Consider the following 24066-nt stretch of genomic DNA (forward strand, 5'->3'; position numbering starts at 1 on the left):
ACAATTGCTAATTGTGAACTGAAACTCTGTCAGCTCTGCCCTGTCAGTGTGGTACATCTCTACCCACAGTGGCACTCAGGCAGCTGTTGATGAGTGACAAAGTCACTTTTAGCTCATTTACTGTAAATGTGAGTCAGTTTTGAAAGGTTTACTGAAAAAATTATATAAACTGGAGCGTGGAAACGCAACAAACAGGGGCGTGACTGTCAGTTTTACTGACAATTACCACCTTTGGCATCTCAGTAATGGATCGGCGGAGTCACACCGAGGGCTGACTGCTGCTAATGCAAAGGAGCAGAGCAGCCACAGCTGTGGGAACCCAGCCCCAGCCACTGCCCAGTGTCCAAGGAGGCTGAGTAGCCCATGGTCCAGGCAAACCCTCAGGATGAGGTCCTGGGACAGGCTGTGTCCTGTGGGTGGCCACTGCCCACAGGGCTGTGGGGCTCCCTGGGGGTCATAGATAGGTCCAAGTGCCAGGGAGACCCAGGGCCTGAGTGCGGTGATGGAGTGAGCACCCAGCACCAGCCGCTGGAGGGATCTATGCTGTGTGTGCATAGACACGTGCATATGTTTTGTCAGAGTACTGCAGCCCTGACCTGCAGAAGAGGATGAACAGGACTGGGCCATCTGTGCCTCTGATGGTCTATGAGTGATGGATGTTTTCTGTCTGTGCCAATCTGTGTAGACAGCTATATATATAGATATACATATATATGTATGTATGCATTCTGTGTGTGTGCCTACTGGGAACACATGCTCAGCCTTGCTGCCAGATGGACCTGGGGACTTGGTGCTACAGCATCCTCATGTACATGAGACTACCAGATTCAAGAATGTTTATCAGCATGTAAGGTTTCTTGATCTAGTCTTTCCTGGGACACTAGAGAAAGCATCCTGTCCGTGACAAACACTGTCTCTCCTTGGTCTGCTAGGCAGGACTACATTAACCTGGCAGGTGGAGTTTTGGTGTCTTTACTTCCCTATGGTGGCAGTGCAGATGCTGGACTCCTCCACACCCTTCAGTACAGGTTCTCTAAGATATTGGCTCCTCTAGTTTCAAAGGTCTCAGCCTCTGAAGTGCCAATTTAGCTCGCAAATTGCTCAAAACACCATAAATGTAAGCAACAACTATACAGAGTTTTTGTCTCATGTTAGATTGCAAAAACTAAGGAGTTTGCTTTTTGAAAGTGAATGAGTGCTTGCCACAAGTTAAACATTTCAGCATCCAACATTTAACACTCTGCTTCTGCAACTGTAGGTGCTTGGTCATCGCAAGGTAGCAGGTTTATATGTGCACACACACACACACACACACAGGATGATTTATTCCAGAGACTCCAATTTATATTATTTCAGCAGTGTGTGTTCTTTTCTTGATTTTTCTCTTTAATACATAGCTACATAGTCTTGAGCTAATTAGAACATTTTTTACTTAGCTGTTATCAACAGCAGACCAAAACAACACTCCCAAATATTCCTTTGATTTTTAAAACAAATGGATTTTGTCTTCCCTCATTTACTTGCCTTTTAGCAATTTTTTTGGTGAAGAGTTTTTATTCAGGATGATTAATAACACAACTTTTTTCAGACCAATTAGAGAATTCAAGAATTTAGTCATCAAAAGTTTCCAGTTGCACCAGACACCTAATTAAAAGAGTTGCAGTCAATTTGCTTCCATCATGGAAAGGTACTAAATCACACATACAAATCCATCCCAATTCAGAAGAGCACTTACGCTGAATGAAAAGTTTGATTCAATTGCCTCTGCCATCAAGGATAGAACCATACAGAACGATTATGCTCCCAACCACCATAACTCAGAATTCAAACGGGCCCAATGAATCTGCTTAAGAATGAATTATGGCTGCAAATTATTTGCATGAATTATTGAGAAAATAATTATGAAAGGCAATTACACCTGGAAGAATTAGGCTTTGTTTGCAGAGAAATCCTGAATAGAAAGAATATTCGTCAGATAAGGTCCGTGTTAAAAAATATTTACCCTACTCTAATATAGAGTGAAATTAATTAGAAAAAAAATCCAATTTATTAATCTTAAATATAATTAGTAATGAAAGAAGCACTTTGTATGCATATATGTATACATATTTGATGCTCATATAAATCAGAAAAAATAAGAGTACATAAGTATCATTTTTGTTTTGCCTCTGAGTAAATATAATCTGAAAGAAAGTCAAAAGAATAAACACAATCATTTTGTTTGTGAGAATCAATTCTGTAGCCAACCAAAACAACAATTCTTTAAAGCTAGATCTTGAACATATACTTTCTTAATTTACTTAATCTTTGGGGAATTTTTCTTTAATCATCAGAGAATTTTCTACATTTATCCTAAAGATTTGCTTATTACTTTTTGCAATTGCCTTTGTAAGGATTTGAAAGATCTTTGTACAGCAAAAAGTTATCAGCCACAGAAGTTATTTTATTGGATTTTTTTCACTGAATCAAGGCCAATAGAGACTGCTTGGAAATGAAAACATTTCTTCAGGGCAATAAAGTTTCATTTATTGTTTGGAGCAGTACAACTCTGGCTACCTTCAATCATCTCATAAACACACAGAGCACTAAACTTTGTAAGAAAGGTACACAGAGACAAAAACAAAAGGAGTAAATAGAAATGGCTGGTTCGCTACAAAGCAAGTGGTTTCATATAATACTATGTGTGGTGGAGGAGTGGACCTAACTAATACCTTTCTCTGTCTCTTCCTCTCTATTGCTTCCAAGCTAATCCACATCCCTCCCTCCCACACATCAATATAAACTCATGGGACCAATGATCTAGGTAAAAAAGAAAAACCCTCCTCTGAATTTCGATTTCAAAGATGAACAAAATATGTTTAATAGTTCCATCTTACAGACTCAATTGAGAGAGTCAATTGGCAGATGCTGGAGCCCCAAGAAATGGAAGGGTGGAAAGACTGGGTCCACAGGCAGCCACAAACATGCAAGCTTGGCAGGATGAGATCAACTCATGTAAAGCAGATGCTCAGAGGGCTAATTCTGTTTTGTACTTATGGGTGTGCTTCAGAAAAGATCAGCCATTTCTCAGAAAAAGAAAATGGCCATGAAAGGATTCCCTGAGAGGTTTGAGTCAGACACAAACTAAGGCTCTCCTGTGGTGCAATGATTGAAGTGGAAAGTCCTCCAAGATGATTATTTTTCCTGCCCCTGTGAATGGAAGACATAAATGATTTGGTCACTGTATGACCCTCTCATATTCCCTCATTAAGAAATGATAGATAGACTCACATGCCACTGGGAGATCACAAATATTGCTATTACAGAGAGAAGAGCAAATAAAACACTCATCCTCTGACACTTTGGAAAGCTAGTCACAAGATTTATGACCACCATTAAGTTTAAAGTTTTCATGGTTTTAAAATGAGTGGTTACTTCATTAGTATGCAGAACAATTTTACAAAGTATGTTTTCATTGTGGCACCAGCAATGAAAATAATCCCCGCTGGGATCAGCCCTTCTTCCTAACACAAATATATTTGCCGAAGTGCTATGGTTTAGTTTACAGACTTGTCTTGTCTAAAGACTGTCCTAATTTTTGTCTGAGAACTAAGTTCTCAGAACTTAGTCAAGGAGATAATTTATTCTAATTTCCCCACCCACTTTGTTCATTTGCAGAAATACAGGGTTCAATATCTGAGCATGTCTGGCCCATCCCAGTCAGGCTGTGCTCCCCAGACCTGCTCATGTGTTGCAGTTAGCACTGTGGTCTGCCAGAGGCTTTCAGCTACAGGTCTCTGCTACAGCTCAGAGACCAACACAACAGCACCTCCTGCATCTTCAAGTCAATTTTCCATCACAGTATGACCCACTGTTGAAGCAACAAAGGTTGCTTCACTGCTCTGTCCATAGCCATTGGGATGACTCTATAGAGAGCTTTTGAGTTGGAGGAGATCTGGTACCTGGCAAAATCTTAGTTGAATAGCTATCTGTGTGGCTTGAGAGACTTTTTTTTTTTTCATTGTGTGAATATTCCAATGTTAGTAGGAATTAAGCAATTTTGTGTCGATTTTTGTTTCTGCTTGTGCATTTGTTTCCACTGTTTATTGTTTATTTTATATATTTACATTATGATGTCAATCTGGGAGAGGAGTGGTGAGCCGCTCACTTTAAAGAGGCAACTTTTGTTGTAAACATAAATCCCTAAAGATGGATGAGCTAGTGGAAACTTTTCAAAAGGAAAGAAAACATACATAATTCACCAATTTCAGGAGATACAATGCCACACAACTGTCCCTTCAGGATACATATTACAGAAAAACTGTTCTGAGAGCTGCCTGGCTTCTCCAGCATGTTCCAGTCCTTGACATTGCCAGAAATTTGAAACAAAGCTGATATATTTGAATGAATCAAATAGCAAAATGTCACAGCAGGTTTAGGGTGAAATAACTTCAGATCACTCGTTTGTCAAGAAAGAAAGACAGCAGTGACTCTGGCAGAGGAGAAACTTCTAGAAGATGTTTAATGAATCTAACCTGTACAACAGGATGTATCTTTGGATGGAAAACAAACAAACAAATAAATACATACAAGTATTTCTAAGGACAGAGGAGCAGTGGAGTGCTGGATATACAGAAAGATATAGGTAAAATCCTGCAGCAAAGAAAATGGGCATCAAGAACCTGCCATTGTCAGGGGGAAGATATTGAATTAAGTTCATTTTTGTTACTGTTTATTTTATTACTGTTATCCTTTCAGAAATATAAAGGACATAACGAGTATAAAAATATACAAGGTGGATGAGTCAGATACTGCTTATTTTACAATTAGAAAGTGCTGTATACCAAGGCCTGATTGAATTCTTCGGGAATCCCTTTGCGAAGAGTGTTGATAAGGACTAACTTTGCTGTTAGGGCTAGGTGTATTTCTGAAGTCACATCAGAGCCAGTAAAGTGAAAGATTCAGCCAAGAATGCATGCACCATAAACTGGAGGTTGAATCTGGACAAGTATTACACATCGTCCATAATGACAAAGGGACATATAACATCTATCCAACAACAAGACAGCTTGTTAATGGATAAGCTTGCCATACGTAATACAGTGCTAATGACAGCACTGAGAGCAGACAGATCAAAAGCAACAGATGGTGCAAGAGATTTTGAGTAGAGCAGCTTTACCGATGAGAGATGACATTGAAGTGCTAGGTGTGGATGAGTCATGGCTTCCCCTCTCTACAACCTGTATCAAAGGTCAATATAGCAGCTTCTGCTGTATCAAGATTTTCTTGCTGTGTGAATAGAAGAAAAAGAAAAAAACACATTACCCAAACTGTGTGTTGGCTAAAGAAATTCATTAATCACTCTACCCTGGCTGATGAGATTGTCTTCTTTTTTTGCCTAAGAGTTTGGAGTGTCACGTATAGGGGAAAAAAAAACAAACAAACAAACAAACAAACAAACAAAAAAAAAAACCTTAAGGCACAATTTACTCAAATTTGTTGTGAAATCATTAATGATTATTGTGGAGCTTATTTAAATGCTAAATAGGTTAAGATATTTTCTATCCTACTGAATAATAGAAGGGACTGATGATCCTTTGGATCAGTAAACTGTGATCAAAAAACAAGGAGCTGTGCTGCCAGTGAGCATCTGTCACTTTTAGGGTACCATATATCCAGTCTATTTTAGGCATTAGTTATGTATGAGAGAAATTGCATCCAATTGCATCCTGGAAGTGTTTAGGTTTCATATAAAAGGGAACAATAAGAGGAATATATACAGCTAGTTCAGATGTAAATGCTTTCCTTAGTCATCTGAATTTGATTTGAGGCAGGTACCAGCTGAGGAGACAAAATCAGATGAGGAATACATCACTGCACAAATAGGATCATTGTGTAATCATTTTCGCTTCCTAGCTTCATGAAAACCAAACAAGTAAAACAATTTATATCATGTCATTGGCTCTGTCAAGTCTGCCATGTCAGGGAAAGCACTAGATACAAGATCTGTGTTGCAAATAAATAAATAAATAAAAATAAAAGCATTGGAAGATTGCCTTGTGTTCAAAACGTTATTTTTTGAATTTATTTTTATTTTTAACTCTTGAGAAATGTTTCCAAGAAATATGTATACAAACCGGCACCATATCTCAAAGATGTACCTAAGGGGAGATGGAGGAACAGCATTTTAGCTTGCAGTCTTGTTCCACAGCCATATATAAAGCTCTTCTTAGACTGGCGTGGAAATAATTTATTCCTTAGCTAGTGGATAATCATACCCCTGATGACACCCACTCTGAAGAAGCATAAAATCTATAAGCAACACTTGTGACAAGTACCAAGCACATTTCAATTCAGTCCTTTCTAATTTTACATATTTCTCACATACTTATTAGAAGTGCTCTATAGTTATGTAAGTTGTGGGTGATTTAGAAAACAAATATTCTTTGGATTTTCTACATCATTGTGTTGGACATTATACAGCGATTAGTGCAGGGTAGATAGCTGCCTACTGTCATATAAAAGTACAATAACTCAAGAAAGTAACAGGATATCTAGATCTCAGAAAAATAAATAATGGCAAAGCTTTGCTCGGAGTGTTTGAGAAATTTGGTAAGTCCTCTGAGGACAGATCAGACAGCTGTGGTGATGACCTCCTGAAAGAACATAAAGTGCAGAGGAAACATACAGCAGTACCAAGATGCCAGAAGAGAGACGTAAAATGCTCCCAAATGCTCCCAAAAAGAAATGGCTTGAAAGACCCAGGGAAAGAGCTTGCACTCAGAGCAGAAAGGGATGGGGCCAGAATGGGGAGACGTGTTACAGTTGAGGAAAGCAGACACATTTGAGTCTTTCCCACTCAGAGCTGTCTTTGCAGGAAAGAAAAATTCATGGAAAGGAAACACTTTTTTTCACAGAACACACATTTTGAAACTTGGACAATGTTAGGAACTTTTGCAAAATCTCTTTCTGAAGGAGCATGAATTCACACGTTCTTGGTAAATCCCTAAAAGAACATGAAGTGATATCACTGAATGCTGCAAGCCACTTTCCATGTTAAAGGGTGAAAATGACTCAGGCCAGATGCCAATAAAAAAGACTGTTTCTTATGACAAGTAGTGCATGTAAGCTATCATGCAAAAAGTCGAAGATGATCTTTGTGATGTGAATCCACTGTGCTGAATTCAAAGAGCCTGGACTGACAACTAATGCAAAAAGGAATTTGGACACTGGGAAGGTGACTCAGTCTAAAGCATCCAAATCTATTCTGTGGCTCAGAAAAGCAACTGTGTCTATTCCTGACAAATCACTAAATGAATATATTAGAAATATGCTCAAGGGCAAAGAGATCTACAAGCTAGAAATCCTTATGAGCCAGAACTGCCATGGTGTAGAGGAAGATTGTGTACTTGGTTTAGTGAGGATGTAGAGGAAGAGGAAGGGGATTTTGTAGTTTGTGCCATTCATATTGTAGAGAAGAAGGTGAATTCGTGGACCTGAATACAAACATATGAATATGTGGATTTCTGTGCCTCAGCTTGTTATCTAGGTACTTCTGGATTGTGATTTGTTTTCTCCTAAAGGAGCTATCTAAAATAGACCCTATGAAATGTGTCCTGTAAATGCCTCTTTCCTTGATGCCCCAAGGGAAGCCAAAGCTATCAAACTTAGGTGTAGACAACTACACTGTGGAAGTCTGGCCAGCCAGGAAGGTCCCCTCATTCCTGCCTCAAAATTTCCTACATCTTTATCAAAGGAAAATATTGTGTTATTTGTTTGTGATACTTTGAGCAAGGACATGATCTTACTGATACCAAGATTTGCTTTTGACTGAGAAAGAACTGGAAGTTTTGGTAATGCTATAATTAATCATTGAAAAGGAGTGTTCTGTCATTCAGAAGACAATTACTAAACTACAATTTGTGGTCTCCATGAAAAGGCTTCAGCTCTAAATGTCTTCAAAACAAAACAAAATAACAAACAAACAAAACCAACAACACACCAGTTTCACAATTTAGATAATGCCAATTCCTGAAACTATTTTTTAAAATTATTTTTTTTTCACTGAAAACCCTTCTAATAGCATCCATAGACTATTGGAATGAGAAAGTCTTCTTTCTCATCCAGATCCTCCTATCCAGACTGTATTTTCTTTCAAGGAAACTATTTTCCCTTTTTCCTTCTTTGCCTAAAAAGGACAATGAAAGATCACTAACAAAAAAAAACCATACAGTAAACCAATCTTCTCACGTGCATGATTAAGAGTAAATGAGGCCCATTATCTACAAATAGCAACACAAACTTTACTCACTTTCTGATTTTTTTTTCTACCACCAAGAGTTGCCAAGCAAGTGTTTTTTCTCCTTGTCCAAAAGAAGTGTCAAAAGAAATCCCCATTCTCTAGACTTGCAAAACCCTCTAGCCCTCATTTTTCAGTATGGATTTACAGAAAAACTGCCTTGAAATCTCTTTAAGGGAAAGAATCGTGCTTGGCTGAGAAATCTGGCTGATAGAGCTAACTATATACAAAATAAATGTAGGCTTTCTGTAAGGCCTTTGAGGACTAGAGAAAATGTTTTATGTATCACAGAGTTGAATGGCTGGTGACTTGCTGACTTTACTTAAGTACCTTCACTGGTACTGGGGAGAAATGTCTGGGTACTCAAGGAGTTTTAAAACTACTGGGAAAAGACACGTCCAGAAGAGTTCATATACATATTTGGAAAGTGAAGCTATACTAATTTGTATGAGAAAATATACACATACATTTAAAAGTAAGGAAGATTTCCCATTTCAATGGATAAAAAAGAGAGGAGCAAGATCCTCCACTTTTTGGTGTTCAGTTTCAGCCCCGTTAGCTATTCCGACAGACATGCTTTAGTCAAACAAGATGCTTTCATACATGGATGGCAGCATGAAATGCAATTGCTTGTGAAATTGGGCAGACCCAATGGTGCAAAACTTCTTCTTGTCCTTATATGTTATGAATGTAGGAAGTTATTCATTTGTGCAAAGCTGCAGCACATTATTACTACAAGGGAAGGTTAACCTTCACCTCATGTATCCCTCTGGAATCCCACTGAGGCAGTGTAAGTTAGAGAGAGACAGCAATTTTTCAATTTCTGCTCAAGAAAAACATATTTACCTAGGATCAAGCTGATAACTTCAAATTTTCTGTCTCCTTACTGCTTATTATTTATTGAAAAGTGCTTCATAGAACGTTTTATTAAGATGCTATCTCCTAGTCCTAGAAGATAGTCAGGTATCATTGCCTCACTTTATGGTCCAATAAATGCAGACAGATGAGCTGTCACCTGCAGCTGGGATGGGAACGGATTGGGAATCTCTGATACGGGTGACTCAAATCCTACTTATTAACTCAGCTGCCTTACAGAAGGATTATATGACACCCATGTTCCCAGCCATCCTTCCTGTGATCCTGGCTCTGAGCTCTCTGCAGCCCTCTTCCTAAAAACAAAAACAAAAACAAAAACAGGACCTCTCATCCTCAGCATCTTTCTGTTGCCTACTAACAGCAATGTAGTATGCTGCCAACATATCCCCCTTTAGCACATGGCCTAAGTCAGTAAATACAAACCCTTTTGCAATTCAAAAGGTAGAGATTTGTGCTGCTGATACAATTTGTGGTGCCCCATCAAAGTGGCCATTATTTCTATGCATCATAGAGTTTCCAGTTTTTCAGGCTATTTTTTTTTCCCCAAAAAAAACAGGTTAATATAATTCTTATAGAAAGGAAGAGGTTTCAGAGTGTAACACTTGTGTGAGATATAGCAAAATCTGGGTGTTCCAAGCACCATCTACAGAAACAGCAATTGCTTGTATTCCAAGCATCTAGGCACAGTGGGTGAGATGTACTGTTGTACAGATCCCTGAGCTGATGTATATTGGTCAATAACCATCTCTCTGACAATACCATCTACTAACACACCCTGTGCTGAGCAGCTCTTAGTGCAAATGAAAGGGATTGGGTTGTAGCTAGAGCACTGCACAAGGGTTTGTGCTGTGCCCGTGGTGCACTTGCCTGGCTTTACTATTCACAGCAGCCTGCTTCTATTCAACTGCTATGCAATCTCAAAATACCTTAGTGAAAAACAATGTAAATCTTACACCTTAAACAGAGTGACTCTGGTGTGCAAACCAGTCTGGTGTGTAAGTAGGTGTATGTCACTCCGTACATACAAATCACACCATAGCCCAAACCACCTCCCAAGGCAGATACAAAGGGAAAGACCCACAAGTCTTTCCAATCTTGGAAATAGAGAAAAAAAATCTTTAATAAACTGACAAAAATAAACTGGAGAGTCATGTTCTGTCCTCAGGTTTTGGAGGGAAAGCAGTAAAAAGTTATGACAAATGGGGTTCTCAGACATTTTTTAGGGTACTCACCTTTACTGAAGGTTACTCCAACAAGCCAAATGAACAAGGGGAGATAAGAATAACAGTGCGTTCCACAAGAATGACATAATAGAACTGGAGGGAAAAAAAAAAAAAAAAAAAAAAAAAAAGCCTCTGTCTGAAGAGGCCACCTGCACTTTTTCAATGCTTACAATCTGCTCCAGCAGGGAACACTTCAGTATGAATCACAGCTGTCAGTCTTTTGGTTGATGCTGCTGTGTCTGCTCCCCTCCATGGTCTCAGGAGGGATTTAGGGATTTGCAAGCTACAGAAGATGACCTGCTCAGCAAGAATGATGCCAACAGACTAGTCCTGTAAGTGCTCAATTTCCTCAGCTAATGAATGATTTGGTAGGAGCTGAGACCTTTCCCTGCAGCATCTGAGTTGGCCAGAGCACATCCAAGTAAAAAGCACTCTGAAAATCACCATGGACCATTCAAATGGCTGTTAATGGTCCTGCTCCCTCTCCATCCCTGTCAGCAGCTACCTGGCACTGAATTCACCTGTAACAACAGGGATCATGATACAAATGATCATTAACATTGCAATGTTCATAGAGACTCAAAAATAATATTCGCATCTGATATTCAAATATCATCCAAGGCAAGAAAGGTTTCCAACAAGGGTCCATTTCAGAAGCTGTCTCTAAATGCTTGGTCACTGCAACAATGTAGTGGCATTGCCAAACATGTGCCCTATCAAAACACAATGGCATCCTCAAGGGTCCCAGAGGAAGCAAGAAATGTTGTGACCCATACAAGGAATATATAATGATTAATTTATATTTATTTATATTCAGGTCATGCCCCCAATATCAATACTGTGATATTTTTGTCATTTCTTTCCCCCACCTCAGCACAGTTTGGTGGCTGGTTGAACTTTTCATTTATTTCTGAAGGTCACTGGCACTGTTCAAAGCAAAGCACCTTTCTTTATGATAGAGTGAGTCAAGTAGTAGTGCTGCTGCACAGCAACAGCTTTACAGTAATACATAAGAATGAGCTCATCAGTTAGTAGAGCCTCAAGGCAGCTTAGGCATAAACTACCTAGCAAACACCAGGAATGGTGTCCCACCCCTTGGTAGGGGACTCAGGTGTCTTTATGAGATGTGATGATGGCTTTTTTTAAGACCTACTAGGATATGTACCAATTGATAGAAGAATAAGTTTGGTGGACAAGTTCTTCTGTTAACTACACTGCTCACAGTCTGGTCTTTTAACAGGCATTCCCATGTCTTTCCAACAAATCTAAAGCCTAAACCAAACTTCAACATGTAAATAATCCCCCAGCATCTTTACTGGTGGAGGCACAGGGGGTTGCATCGTTAGGGGACGGTCAACCAGCAGAGAACCACTGAATTCTGTAGAGCTGCCAAAATGTACACGGCTAAGGTCCAGATCCAGTGATTTGATTAACTTACAGGATTATTTTTTTTTTACACCTAGAAACAGCAAGTAAGTGCTGTGCAGTTTCCTCGGGGAAAAAAAAAAAAAAAAAAAAAAAAAAAAAAAAAAAAAAAGGAAAACACTCAAGTACTGTCCTGCTGTGGATGATTCACTATGACCACTGGTTTATAAATATTTAAAACATCAGTCATCCCAAATGAAGCAAAACCTACATCAGCTTTGGTAGGACATAGTGAGTTACTCTGAGGTAAGGGGAAAAGACTTGCTCCCTTGTCAGAGCAGCAACTACAGAGATGCTTCTGAAGTACTTATTTATGGGGATCAGTTTGGAAGGATCGATGATGAGCTGATTCTGCATAAGCTCCCAGGGGCCACCACACTGCATAATGGGAGAGGGAATGAGGGCAAGTGAGCTGAACCTGAAGCCACCTCATGGCATGCAAAATTAGATGAAATGCTGTGATTTCTGTGAAATGAGTGGCCAGTGTCTATGTACTATACATTTATCACTGTTACTAATTATCAGGGATCAAGATAGCATCCAAACGCTTCTACCTAGTAAGATTGTTACTGACATCATCTGAAATGGGAAATCAACCCAAAACCTCTGCAATGCTTTTTGAAATTGTAACTAGCTGTTCATATGTCAGATTAAATTTTCATTCTCACTGCATGAAACTTGCCTTTCTGTTGGTCATGTATGTAATTTAAATACCCCGTTATGTTCTTTCTTTTCATTTGGAAACCCCTTTGATTTAAACAGATTTTTCAAAAGATGGTCAAAGTACCCACATATAATTTAAAAGTCAGTTCTTTTCTTCAGACTTCAAAGCACTTCACAGGACCAATGTTCCCAATTTGCAAAACCACACCCTGAGCACAGGTGTACTCCTGGTTATGCAAGACAGGCAGAGAACACAGTCAAGGATGGAGGATGAATTAGGTCAGTTCCAAGGACTCTGATGCATGCTTAAAGTATTCAGGCTCAAAGCGTGACTTGTTAGATTGAATATTTGGCTAATATTTCAGGGCAACAAGCATGGAAATTACCTGCACATCATTTTAGTTGGATATTTAATTTAGTGGAGGCAATCTATAGGCACGTGCTCTGGAGAGAGAGTTGGAAAGCTGTAGAGGGTCATGAAATTAATTTCTTTCTGTTGATATCTAGTGAGCCTTATCCAGGGACAGTACGCCAAATGCACAGTCTTCTAACAGCACAGCTTTGATCAGGTGAATTCTGCCTTTTCTCCTTCTCTAGAACAGCTTCTGCTCCAGGGTTCAGTGGTGCTAGTTCCATCAAAGGGCTCCACATTTCTCAGCAGGGCCCTTTGGTTTAAAAAGTCTGCTCCTACTACTTCCCAAACCCTCACCTTTGGGTAGGTAGCAGATTCCTGACCTGATTGGTAGAAAGTTCATCCAACAATCTTCATGGTAATAATGGAGATAACTGCTGCCTTCCCATTAGGCCTTCTGCTGCACGCAGAATCTGAGCCATCTTCCACATCTTAGAAAAAGTTATCTGTGAGCAAACGTGATAATGGTTTGTGAGAGGACTGAGACAAGCAAACTCATTCATAGATAAGAGAATAGATGAGAGTATATCATCAAGATCTCAAATGTGTTTATTTTTGCAGTGTTGTAATGTAAAATACAAAGTCTTGACTTGTCTTTTTAAAATAATAAGAGAGATTTTAATATTTCCATGTGTGTTCAGGTCCTAGAAGCTTTGAAAGACCACTTGGTATCACAAGCTTTGGATAAAACCTTAAAAAATACTGACCTTAATTGACTGAGGAAAAAAACACATCAGTGAGTTGAAAAAGTTTGGTACAAACTAAACTATTTCTTATCTTATCTACAGTAATTCTAGGCTAGGCCAAGCAGTACAGAGAGAGTGTTCAAAAACTTGCAGGTTTCCTGAGTAATGAGGATCTCAACCTGAAGGGAAAAGCAATAGGGCATGTGAATAACGTAATAATCTCAGAAGTCTTCCCTTGCAGATGATAATGAATATGACTACACTGGTTTTGTATTTTCCTGTATTAAAGTTCTTAACAGCTATGTCCACCATCAAGAGACTGTTTTATCCACAATTTCTATGATTACCTTTAAAGATGGTTGTTGTTTACAGCAAAAATTTCCACTGCCTGATAGAGTAGACACAGGTACAGCTTTGAAACTTTTTCTGTCTCTCAGCTCCCTGGATGAAACAGCAATCGATTTAATGTTAATGGCTCATAATTTAATTAGATGTATTTGTATATGTCAGAATTATATATATATATATATATTTTTTTTTTCCTCTCTCTCCCTGTGTATTGTTCTCCGTGTTGTATTTTTGCTCAGTAAAAGATATGAAGACAAACTACAACCATAGTCTGGTTGGTGGATAATAAACCCATTAGTGGGTACTCAGTTACTGTGAGACAAGTGATGCTGCTCCAGCAAATATACACATTACTAATGACTAATGTCACTCATTAAAGGCTGGTTCCAGAAGAGGAAGGGGATGTGGGTCCACAGCAGTAGCTACATTCAGATGTAAGAAATGAAGAGGTAAAGAACAAGAGCCTCAGATAAAATTCAGATGTTTCACTTTCTAATTATTAGGATAAATAACTTCTTGTGTATATACAATATCCTCTGCAGAGAGAAATACATAACTGCCAATTACATGAGAACTGGCAATTACATGAGGCCTTTCCCTTACTACAGACTCACACACAAACAGAACTTACGTTGGGAAGACCTTACCTGTACATGTATTTTCATCATTATTAAAACAATTCACTTGGAAATACTCACTCATTTCTTTTTCTGTTTTACACCAATATCTTAAATCTTTGTTTTCTCCTATCTATAGCAGTTTACTTTTCTTACATGTCTTGTCATTTAATTTGATTTTTCCACACCAGAATGCAGTGATATGCACCATATTGAGCTATTCTGAAGAAGGCCAGTGAGTTGCCACCTTAAAGGTTTCTGCAAAACATTGACCTTGTCATTCTCAATACATTTAAGAGAACTTCTCATGTGTGCAGTTTTCAATCAAAACGACTTAGGTCAGCTATATCAAAGCTCCTCTGCTTCAAAACTCTCCTCCAACACAGACAGCAGGCTACACAGACAAAGATGCTCTTTCTACCTCCCTGCCTGCTGTCCTTTGCAGGCTGACAGCCAGCCAAGCTCCACCTTCTGCTACAGAAAACCTTTAGCAAGAGGGAAATGACTTGGAAAACACCTGGCCTTCTCACAGAACACTCAAGAGAGAGAGAAAAGAAGATGATGAAAACATCCTAAAATTGTGAGAAAACAGCATTTCAATCACTGGGTGCTGAGAGACTAAAGAGGATTCATCCTGCCTGTGTTTAAATGTTATTGTTATAGGTCAGCTGCCTAGGCTCCGTACCTCTATAGCCAAGACAGGCAGGCACTTCCAGAGGATGTCAGACTGTCCTAAGAAACACATATAAAATTCAAACAAGTACATATAAATAAAGAGCAATGGATCAGGCTGCAAAGGTACCTCTCTCTCCAGGGACTGTGTAGTGATTCTAGGAAGCTAGTCTGAACACTTCAAGCAAAAAGGTTGCCTACCACCTGTTGAGTACAGGAGATGCTTTAGACAGCAAAAATTCGATGGAGTCCCATCCTCGGGCAGAGACAGTTAATGCCAGTGCTGCATCTCAGTATGCTGTCACACAACATCTCCCCACAACAGGAACCACAATGCTGCTCTTCTGAAATCCATGAGATCTGCATGGCCATGGCCTTCACCATTTGGCTGCTTCATTACTCAGCTAGTAATTACTTAGCTAGCCCTTTGGCACTGTTAAATACCAACTAGTAGTGAGGGAAAATTGCACATCTTCTGCAGTTCATATAGTTCAGAAAGGTCTCCTTTCTTGCTCGGAAGCAATAACTAGAAATGACCATTTTATTCCTCTTGTTCCTCTTCTTTCATCACCAGAGCTTCAGCAAACAGAAAGTTTAATCCATCTGCAGAGTCCCAAATGTTGTGGATTATCCTGTTCATGCTGATGACAGAATTTGGCAGTATGTGGCCACATGGCTCAACAACATTTCAAAAAACTGGCATGGGAAGAGAGAGCATATGCCAGAACTGTGGCAATTTGACACAAGTAGCCCTGGCTCAGAAATCCTACAATTTCTAGCAGGAAGCTGTGATACTGCTTCTCCCTTAATTTTGATCGTCCCAAGCTGTCTGTGTTTTGATGGAAAGACTGAAGAGTGTTTGAAAAGGAGAGTTTGTCCCTATTTACATGTTTGGTAATACCAGCCCCTAAACACCAGCCCCTAAACACCAGCCTGGTGTGGGGAGGTTTGGAAATAATGACTGATCCTTGTCAGTTTCCAAGATAAAATAATCTGTCACATTCTCACTGGTCCTTCACTTTTGGTTTTCTCAAACTAGTAGGTATCTAATACACCTGATGTATAATGACTTGTATATTCTGTCTTCTTTGGGCTTCTTATCTCCCTCCTTTGTATCTCTTCCAAGTTTTGTCTTCTGTTATTTGGTGCAAAACTTGCAGAGAGGGTTGTAATTTTTCCATTACAACTAATTTGGGTGGGAAAAACTGATGAATTTTCAGGTACACAAACCATTCCTTAGGTCTGCAGCAGAAACAGCATGCTTTAATTGCAGTTTGGGAGCAATAGTAGCAGTTTTAACTATTATGTTTGTACTAGATGTGGACACTTCATGGAAATAGGTTGCCTACCACCTGATGAGTATAGGAGAATGTTAGCAAGGGGAGAGATGATCAAATCATTAACATTTGTGAGAGAGCAAAAGAGACAAGTCATTTCCTTCTGTAGAATAATAGTGATTTAACATGAGAAGGAATGTGTGAAAATTACTGTGCTGTAAAACTATTAGTTCTTCTATGTTCCTCATCTGTTAAAATTATCCTCTTTGACTCCAGCCTCATGTCTTGAAAGTGTGTAGGTCATTCACAGAATCACAGAATCACAGAATTTCTAGGTTGGAAGAGACCTCAAGATCATCGAGTCCAACCTCCAACCTAACGCTAGCAGTCCCCACTAAACCATATCCCTAAGCTCTACATCTAAACGTCTTTTGAAGACTTCCAGGGATGGTGACTCTACCACTTCCCTGGGCAGCCTGTTCCAATGCCTCACAACCCTTTCAGTAAAGAAGTTCTTCCTAACATCTAACCTAAAACTCCCCTGGCTCAACTTAAGCCCATTCCCCCTCGTCCTGTCACCAGGCACGTGGCAGAACAGGCCAACCCCCACCTCGCTACAGCCTCCCTTGAGGTACCTATATTTCTAATACTTGGACATACAGGTGAGGGATTGTTTGTTTTGCAAGGAATCATTTGCAAGGAATGACTTTTCTGGTCATTCTGGTGCTCATATATCCATGCTCATTAAATTTTGGTGTCACAAGGAGTATCCTTTGTATGTACATCATAATACATTTATATTTTCATCTTGTTTCAGAATATACCAATTACTGTACCTTTTCACACCATCTCAGCACCAAAACAAAACAAAAAACAACTTTAAGAAACAGGCAAACAAATATATGCCCCCTTAAGAGTCTTCAGTTTCCAATCTCCTTTTGGCACCCATTATTCTTCAAGTGGAGAACATTTATATATATATTAAAGAGTCCCAATTGATTTATTTTCCTTGAGTTCTTCATGGTTCCTCTTAAACCCTTTAAACTTGTAGCTCTCATGTAATCTTGCAGCAAGGAATTCTACAGCTTTCTGCATGTTTTGTGAGGAATCCTTTTTTTGTTAGTTCTCTGTAGGGTCTACATCTAACATATCAATGGTAGACTTCATAGCTACTGGACTTGCTGTCAATTACTTCTCAAATCCCCCTTCATAACAGCTTTGGGGCTTTGGCTGTGACAGCATCCAGCAGTCTGTTGTAAGAGATCCATGGTGCAAAACCTGGTGGCCAGAATGGTCCCACACTGCCTGACCAGGACACCAAGCCAATCAGATGGGCAGATGTATAAATTATTTAAAAAAAAAAAAAAGGCAAACCAAAATGAGGCAAAGACATTTCAGTTTCTTGTGATTAGGTTGCTGAAGTTAGAATGAAGAAATTACTACAGTTACTCTCCTCATCAGCTTCAGAATATACCACCCTCATACACACCACCACCATCCCCTAATTCCAGTTCTTGGTGTTTAATTTGCCACCTGACTGTGACTTGGCTGGGACCCCAATTGTGACCATTTCCAATACTTTCTCCAAAAGAAAAAAGGGGGATTCATTCCCTGTAGGAAAGGATTTAAATATTACCCTGTGAACCCCTGGGAGAATGCAGGGAGGTTGCCTCATTGCCTCCTACGGACAGTAACTTGGAATCCCTTTGTACCAGTATCACATAGTATCTAATGATTCACTTTCTTCATTATTTTTCTTAACTGTGTCATGTTTTCCCCATCCTTCCATCATGCCTTTTCATTCTCTTTCACTCTCCCATCCACTGCTTCTCATTATCCTTCCATAACCCCATTGTACAGTCTAACCACCACTTGCATTTCCCTTAGCCCTAACCTGAAAAAGGGGGCCTGTCGGATATTATCACATTTCAAAGACTAACAGTGATGATGAAAGGTTTTTAGAGTGATAAGTGAGTAAAGAAATACAGGCTGTTAACCTAAAGGAGGAACATAAGGAAGGAATTTGGCACATGAAAGAATATGCAATATAAAGAAGTAAATTAGATTGTCTTATTTACCTTCTCTTGAGGGAGTATCCATGAAACTCAAAGGCAGAAGAAGTAATTTTTAAATATACAATTAGCCATGCAATGTATTACCTCAAATATAACTGAGGAAAGAGTTTTGTACTATCTTACAGAGAAATTAGACAATTGGATGGGATATAGGTACCAGAAAATCCACAATTGCATTACGTGTGCTAAACAAATTACAGCAGTTTACTTAAAACCCCAGCCTATTGTTTGGCCCCCAGTAACTGCTATGTGAGTTGGTGGAGGTGAGGGAGTGGGAAAAAGTTGCTCAAGCAGGTAAGGCTCTAATTATCTAGCTCTATGTTTAGGCCTCTTCCATCAAAGCTTGACTTCTGTGAAATAAAATCTACTGGGCCAATGAGGTGCCTGCTCTAATTTAATGCAGCGATTCCAATACATCATGTCAATTTTTTGGTGCCTTGACTTTTTATCACACACATCAGACCCACAGAATCCCCTTTTCTTCTGAACCAGTGAACGTGGAAAGGGAAAGATAAGCTGTAAAGGAAGGAATCAAAAGCATGATTTTGTTTAAAAATTGCTAGCGAGCCAACTTTTCTGTCTCTACCTGTGATAATGGCCTGCACCCAGGGGTGACCATACAGCAGAAAGAAATTATTAGGTAATTGGAAAGGCAGGTACTTACATTTGAACTGCAGGCAAAACCACTCTCTTGGGTGATTTAACACAGAGGTCTTCATACCACAAGGTCTCCTGCTTAGTTAAAGCTAAAAATGTCCATTTCACTAATAATTCATTTTCAAAACAGACAATTAAGCAGTAAGACATTCTGAGGAATTTATTAATGTTTAATAATGCATGGTACAAGGCAGAAGAATTTTGGTGCTTATTTGTTTTTTGTAATCTTCCTAATTTTTCTGCCTGTCCTCAATCTGTATTTTTTTTCACAAAATGCCTTTAAAAGTGCAGATTTCAGTGCAGCATATAAATCATTTAAACCCAAGATCATAATTAGGTTGTAAAGCATTGAGTATATGCATATGTTTTATGAAAAGTACATGCTTGTGCTTCAGCAGTGAAAACCTGAGGCTTTTTTTTTTTTTTTTTTTGCTAGAATAAAACCTAGCCCAGCAAGCTTTGATTGGATCTCTGTGGGAGGGAGTTCGTCTGTTGAACTTGTGCCTCTACCTGATTTATTTACATGGGTATGTATATGAACTGAAAACGGGAGTTTCTGATTCCAGCACATGAATGAAACTCTTCTAAGAACATAGAAAGGAAATAAAAACAACAAGTATTTTGTTCTTCTTATCCATGTATAATCTTCTGAAAGCTGTGAAAGGAAACAGGTAGTGGTGCAAATTGTTAAACAGGAGAACATCCAAAAGCTCAAGTCATCAGTCATGGTAGAAGGGTGTATTGGTGGGACTCTGGAAGATGGTTTTTATTTTTCAGGCAGAGCTGGGGGACAGGTGAAGCCTCTGGTAATGTCATTTCCTGTATAAAACTCTCAGTATGTCACGTTTCCCAGATGTATCTTTTTTTCAGAATTCAAGTAATTAGGTGGTCATTTCTCATCTCTAGGAGACCTGAAGGCTGCAGATCAATACTGCAAGTGGGTGATTAGTGGACATCAAGCATCAGGGTTTGCAATTATCTACTCCAAAGGTGAGGGAAGCAATTGGAAGCAAGTGGCTGCAAGGACTAAAATAATTAGATCAGATAATTCTTGTAATGTGAAGTATATATATTGCCAAGAAATGCTAAAAGAGAATTGAAAGAATTAAGTACACCCTTCAAAAAATGCAGACTAAGTTTCACAATATCAGATTTGACTCTGATTGAAACTATTGACAAAAGAGAGAAGAGGAAAGCACTGGTTTTATAAGCCTGCCTGGTAAACATTTTTATTCTGTCACCATCCAGATATAGTCGACACACTAAGGCCCTATACCAGGCCTTTCAGGGTGCTTCACTTGTGGGCCGCTTCGGTAGCTGGGTGGTGTTGGCATGGATGATTGTGCCAGTTCTGCCAGGTGCTTTCATGCTGACAAAAGGTAAACCTGGAGAGAAAGCAAGAAACATATTTAAGTTCCCTGCTGACTTCCAAAGGAACAAAAAGAGCATTCTGGAGACTGAATAAAGTCTTCTGCATTACAAGTCATCTTGCAGGTTTCCTGCAGTAGGAAGACTGTGTGAAAGAAAGGAACTAAAGGGGCAAGTGTCAATGTCAAAGCAAAGCAGCTACCCAAACACCTGAAATTATTCCAAAACAGCTATCATCTTTTAGAGGGGAAAAAGCAATTCTCACAATTAATGTTATTGATTCCCCATATGAACAGAGAGCTGCAGAGCACTGAGCCAAATCTGTAATAGCATAATGTTAATCTAAACCAGGAAGGACAAACTGACACAGAGCTGAGCTCCTTCCACTGAGGCACAGCACTGGGAGGGCTGTGAGCACTCCACTAGCAGCTGAAGAAGGGACACCAACCACCACCGCTTCTGCACGATGTGGTTCTCTGAACGAGACCATCGCAGGCTTCGGGCTGAGGGGGCATGATGTGTCACAAGGCCAAGAGTTAGTGATATTCCAGCATAAACACATTCCTGGAGACAATCCAACTAATTCTGAGCTGATCCCTTACTTTGGTAGTATCCACAGACCTTTGGATCACTACAAGATGTATAACCACAAGAGCTGTGTGGAACTGGTAAGGAAAAACATGGTGGGTATCTGGGCACATAAATGAAAGATAGAAGTTGCCAGCATGGAGAGAAAGAGAACATTCTTTCAAAAAGGGGGCACACAGCATTAAAGTATATAGTCTTCTAAAAAATAAAAGCATGCTTAACAAAAATGTTAGGCCTGGACACCAAGATCCCTCTAGTGTACGTGTGCAAACTGACAGAAACAGAGGAATTATCATCAAATAATGTCTAGTAAAGGAGAGTAATGGTACGGGAGAACAGTAGGAAGTGAAATGAAATGAGATGAAATGAAATGAAATGAACCTGAATCCAGAAAAGGCAGCTGGAGATTTTCTGCAAAACAGAAAGGCACCGTGCATCCAAATTTTATCTTATTTTTTTTATTTTTTTTTTTTTTTTTTTTTTTTTTTGCTAGAAATACTTTAATATAGATAATGAGTTTGACTTTCACATCTGTTAGTTCTTACAGTGGCCCCTGCTATTAAGTGCCAGACGATTCATCACAAGGGCAAGCTACATTACAGATCAACCACGCTTACACTAACATGCAGCTAAAATCTCTTTTAACATCATAATGGGAAAAAAAAGGCCTAAGAAATACAGTTATCTTCTGTGCCCAGTGCTCTTTCAATATCACGTACACACTGTAATAGCCACTGGGAGTTGTAGCAGCTTGTAGCAGGTTTTGATTTTCAGGTCTAAGACTTGCAGCTGTGTTTCCAGAGGCTGTCAGCTTGCACTACACTAACTGCAGCTGGCCATAGCTTCTCAGGCCTGCATATCTCTTCTGGACCCCAAGTGCTTTGCTGCCCCCAAATCATAGAATTGTAGAATCACTACCACTGGAAAAGACCATTAAGATCAAGTCGAGCCATCCGTCTAACTCTACAAGTTCACCACTAAATGATGTCATTACACAGTGAGTCTTGCTTTTCCCCAGGACTACTTACCAAATTTGATAGGGTGACAGAGCTTGTGACTTTTTCCAGTTTAATGAGCTGTAGTTTTCTGGGAAGCTCCATCCTGTTATATAGTTTTAACATCTGGCCCAAAATATTAAAGAAAAATGTGTTACAGTAAATGGGGACTTTTTACTTCTAGTATATGAAATGGTTCATTAAGCTGTATTTAATGTCCTGTACTAGAAAACACAATAGGATCTCCCTGCTACAACCTGCCACAGTTTCATAGCTCAAAAGTTATATTTAAGGACTCCAGAAGGCTAAGAGTGAGGGGGAAAAAATAAAAATAAAAAAAAAAATCTCCATAAATCTGGATAGTATGAAAGGATGTAAATTCTGCATGTAGCTAAGCAGAGTTTTTAAATTCGCAGTAGAAAAGTCTGTGTCTGTGGATTCACAGTAATCACTCACCATCTTCGTCCTCTTGTCATGTCTGAGCTTCACTGCCTCTAATTATGGTCCATGAATCCTGTATGCAAGATAAAATTACTTGTGAATAGGAACCACTTCAGCAGAGACTGTGAAAACATCCTGTTCAGAAGTATCTTGGGAGGGTCTTCCATGGGGAAGGGTTTTATAAAGTGTGTATAATTTTTGAATAGGTTTAAATTTGCTATTCTGCTCATCCTTCCTCCATATTTCTCATCTTGTTTATATATATATATATATATATATATATATTATATTTACCTGGTGTGCTATAATGACAATTGAGGAATTGAAGGATTTATGATGCACAGAAATGAATTGCAGTGGATCTGCGCATTGTGCTGCCACCCTGAACATGTTCTTAATGTGAAAGCTGAATCTGTTAAGCTTTCTCATCTTCCTTGTGACAGAAAGTTAAATAAGTTCATGGTGAAGATTTTTTAAATGCTTAACTGCAGTGATTTGAGTTTCAACTAGAAGTATAACACACAGAACACAACAAACCTGCTGCAGTAGTGATGCTGCTGTTCAGTATAAGAAATCTAAATTGTTGGTGGATGCTCCTCAGTAGTTTTTGGCCCATAAAATCTGCCTTTGTGTCATCTCAGTTAACAGATAAATAACTTTGACAAGTCCTTTCCAGGTTCCTGGTGGGCTACTACTGTAAAATGAAATTAAAAACAATAATATCAATTGCAGTACCTTTGAGTGGGGTGTACATTCAGGCTGTCTCTAAAGTGCTTTGTGGAGTTACCTTGGATACAGAATCTGGCCCATTGTCTCTGGTGGAAAGTAACATCTTAATTGGAGGTTTTTAGTGGGTATAATTACTTCAAGATCTCCACTGACATTTCATTTGACATTTCTGCTATTTAGTAGTAGTAACTCCTAGTTAGATCTCTGTGCCTCCCTCTGTGCAACTCTATGTTAAAGAAATATTCTGGCACAAACACCTTTCAGTGAGAAAATACCTTGTCAACTGGTCTCATTCTGCACCTCATTACCAGCAGTAGGGGTGTGTGGGTTTTGCCCGCTCATGGAGAGGAGCTGACAGCAGCTCAAATAAGCAACAAAAACAAATGAGCAAGCAGCAATCTGAAAATGAAGGTGAATCGGTTTTGTGTTGTATTCACTCACAGCTGCTCATTAGATCCTGAGACTTTCTTCATCCCGATGGAGACAAAAGGCTGATTTGACAGCAGAGGCTCGGGCGCAATGTGGGAAGGCCGATAAGGGCTGTGAAAGCTCTGGCCCTGCACAGTCCCAGCCAGGGAAGGACTCGAGACTGCAGGGAGGGAGACCTAGGGGCAGAAGCTGTCCTCACCAACCTCAGCTAGGAATTAAAGAAAAGATGCAGGGCTGCCAGTACTGTCGCTTTGGGCAACAAGTTGCTATTTCAGGACACTGAGCAGAGATCAGCTGAAATGTTGCC

The 24066-nt window shown here is 39.4% G+C and overlaps 1 long non-coding RNA gene across 1 annotated transcript; it reads right to left on the reverse strand.

Moving 5' to 3' along the window:
* Window positions 1–19623: 19623 nt before the first annotated feature.
* On the reverse strand, window positions 19624–23282 carry LOC116501346. The gene is made up of 4 exons (XR_004254405.1): window positions 23139–23282; window positions 22617–22674; window positions 22194–22286; window positions 19624–20594 (listed from the first exon to the last, which is right to left on the reverse strand). It is a non-coding gene; the product is annotated as an uncharacterized LOC116501346 (long non-coding RNA).
* Window positions 23283–24066: the final 784 nt, after the last annotated feature.

Source organism: Aythya fuligula, chromosome 1, assembly GCF_009819795.1.
Source record: "Aythya fuligula isolate bAytFul2 chromosome 1, bAytFul2.pri, whole genome shotgun sequence".
NCBI classification, from domain to species: domain Eukaryota; kingdom Metazoa; phylum Chordata; class Aves; order Anseriformes; family Anatidae; genus Aythya; species Aythya fuligula.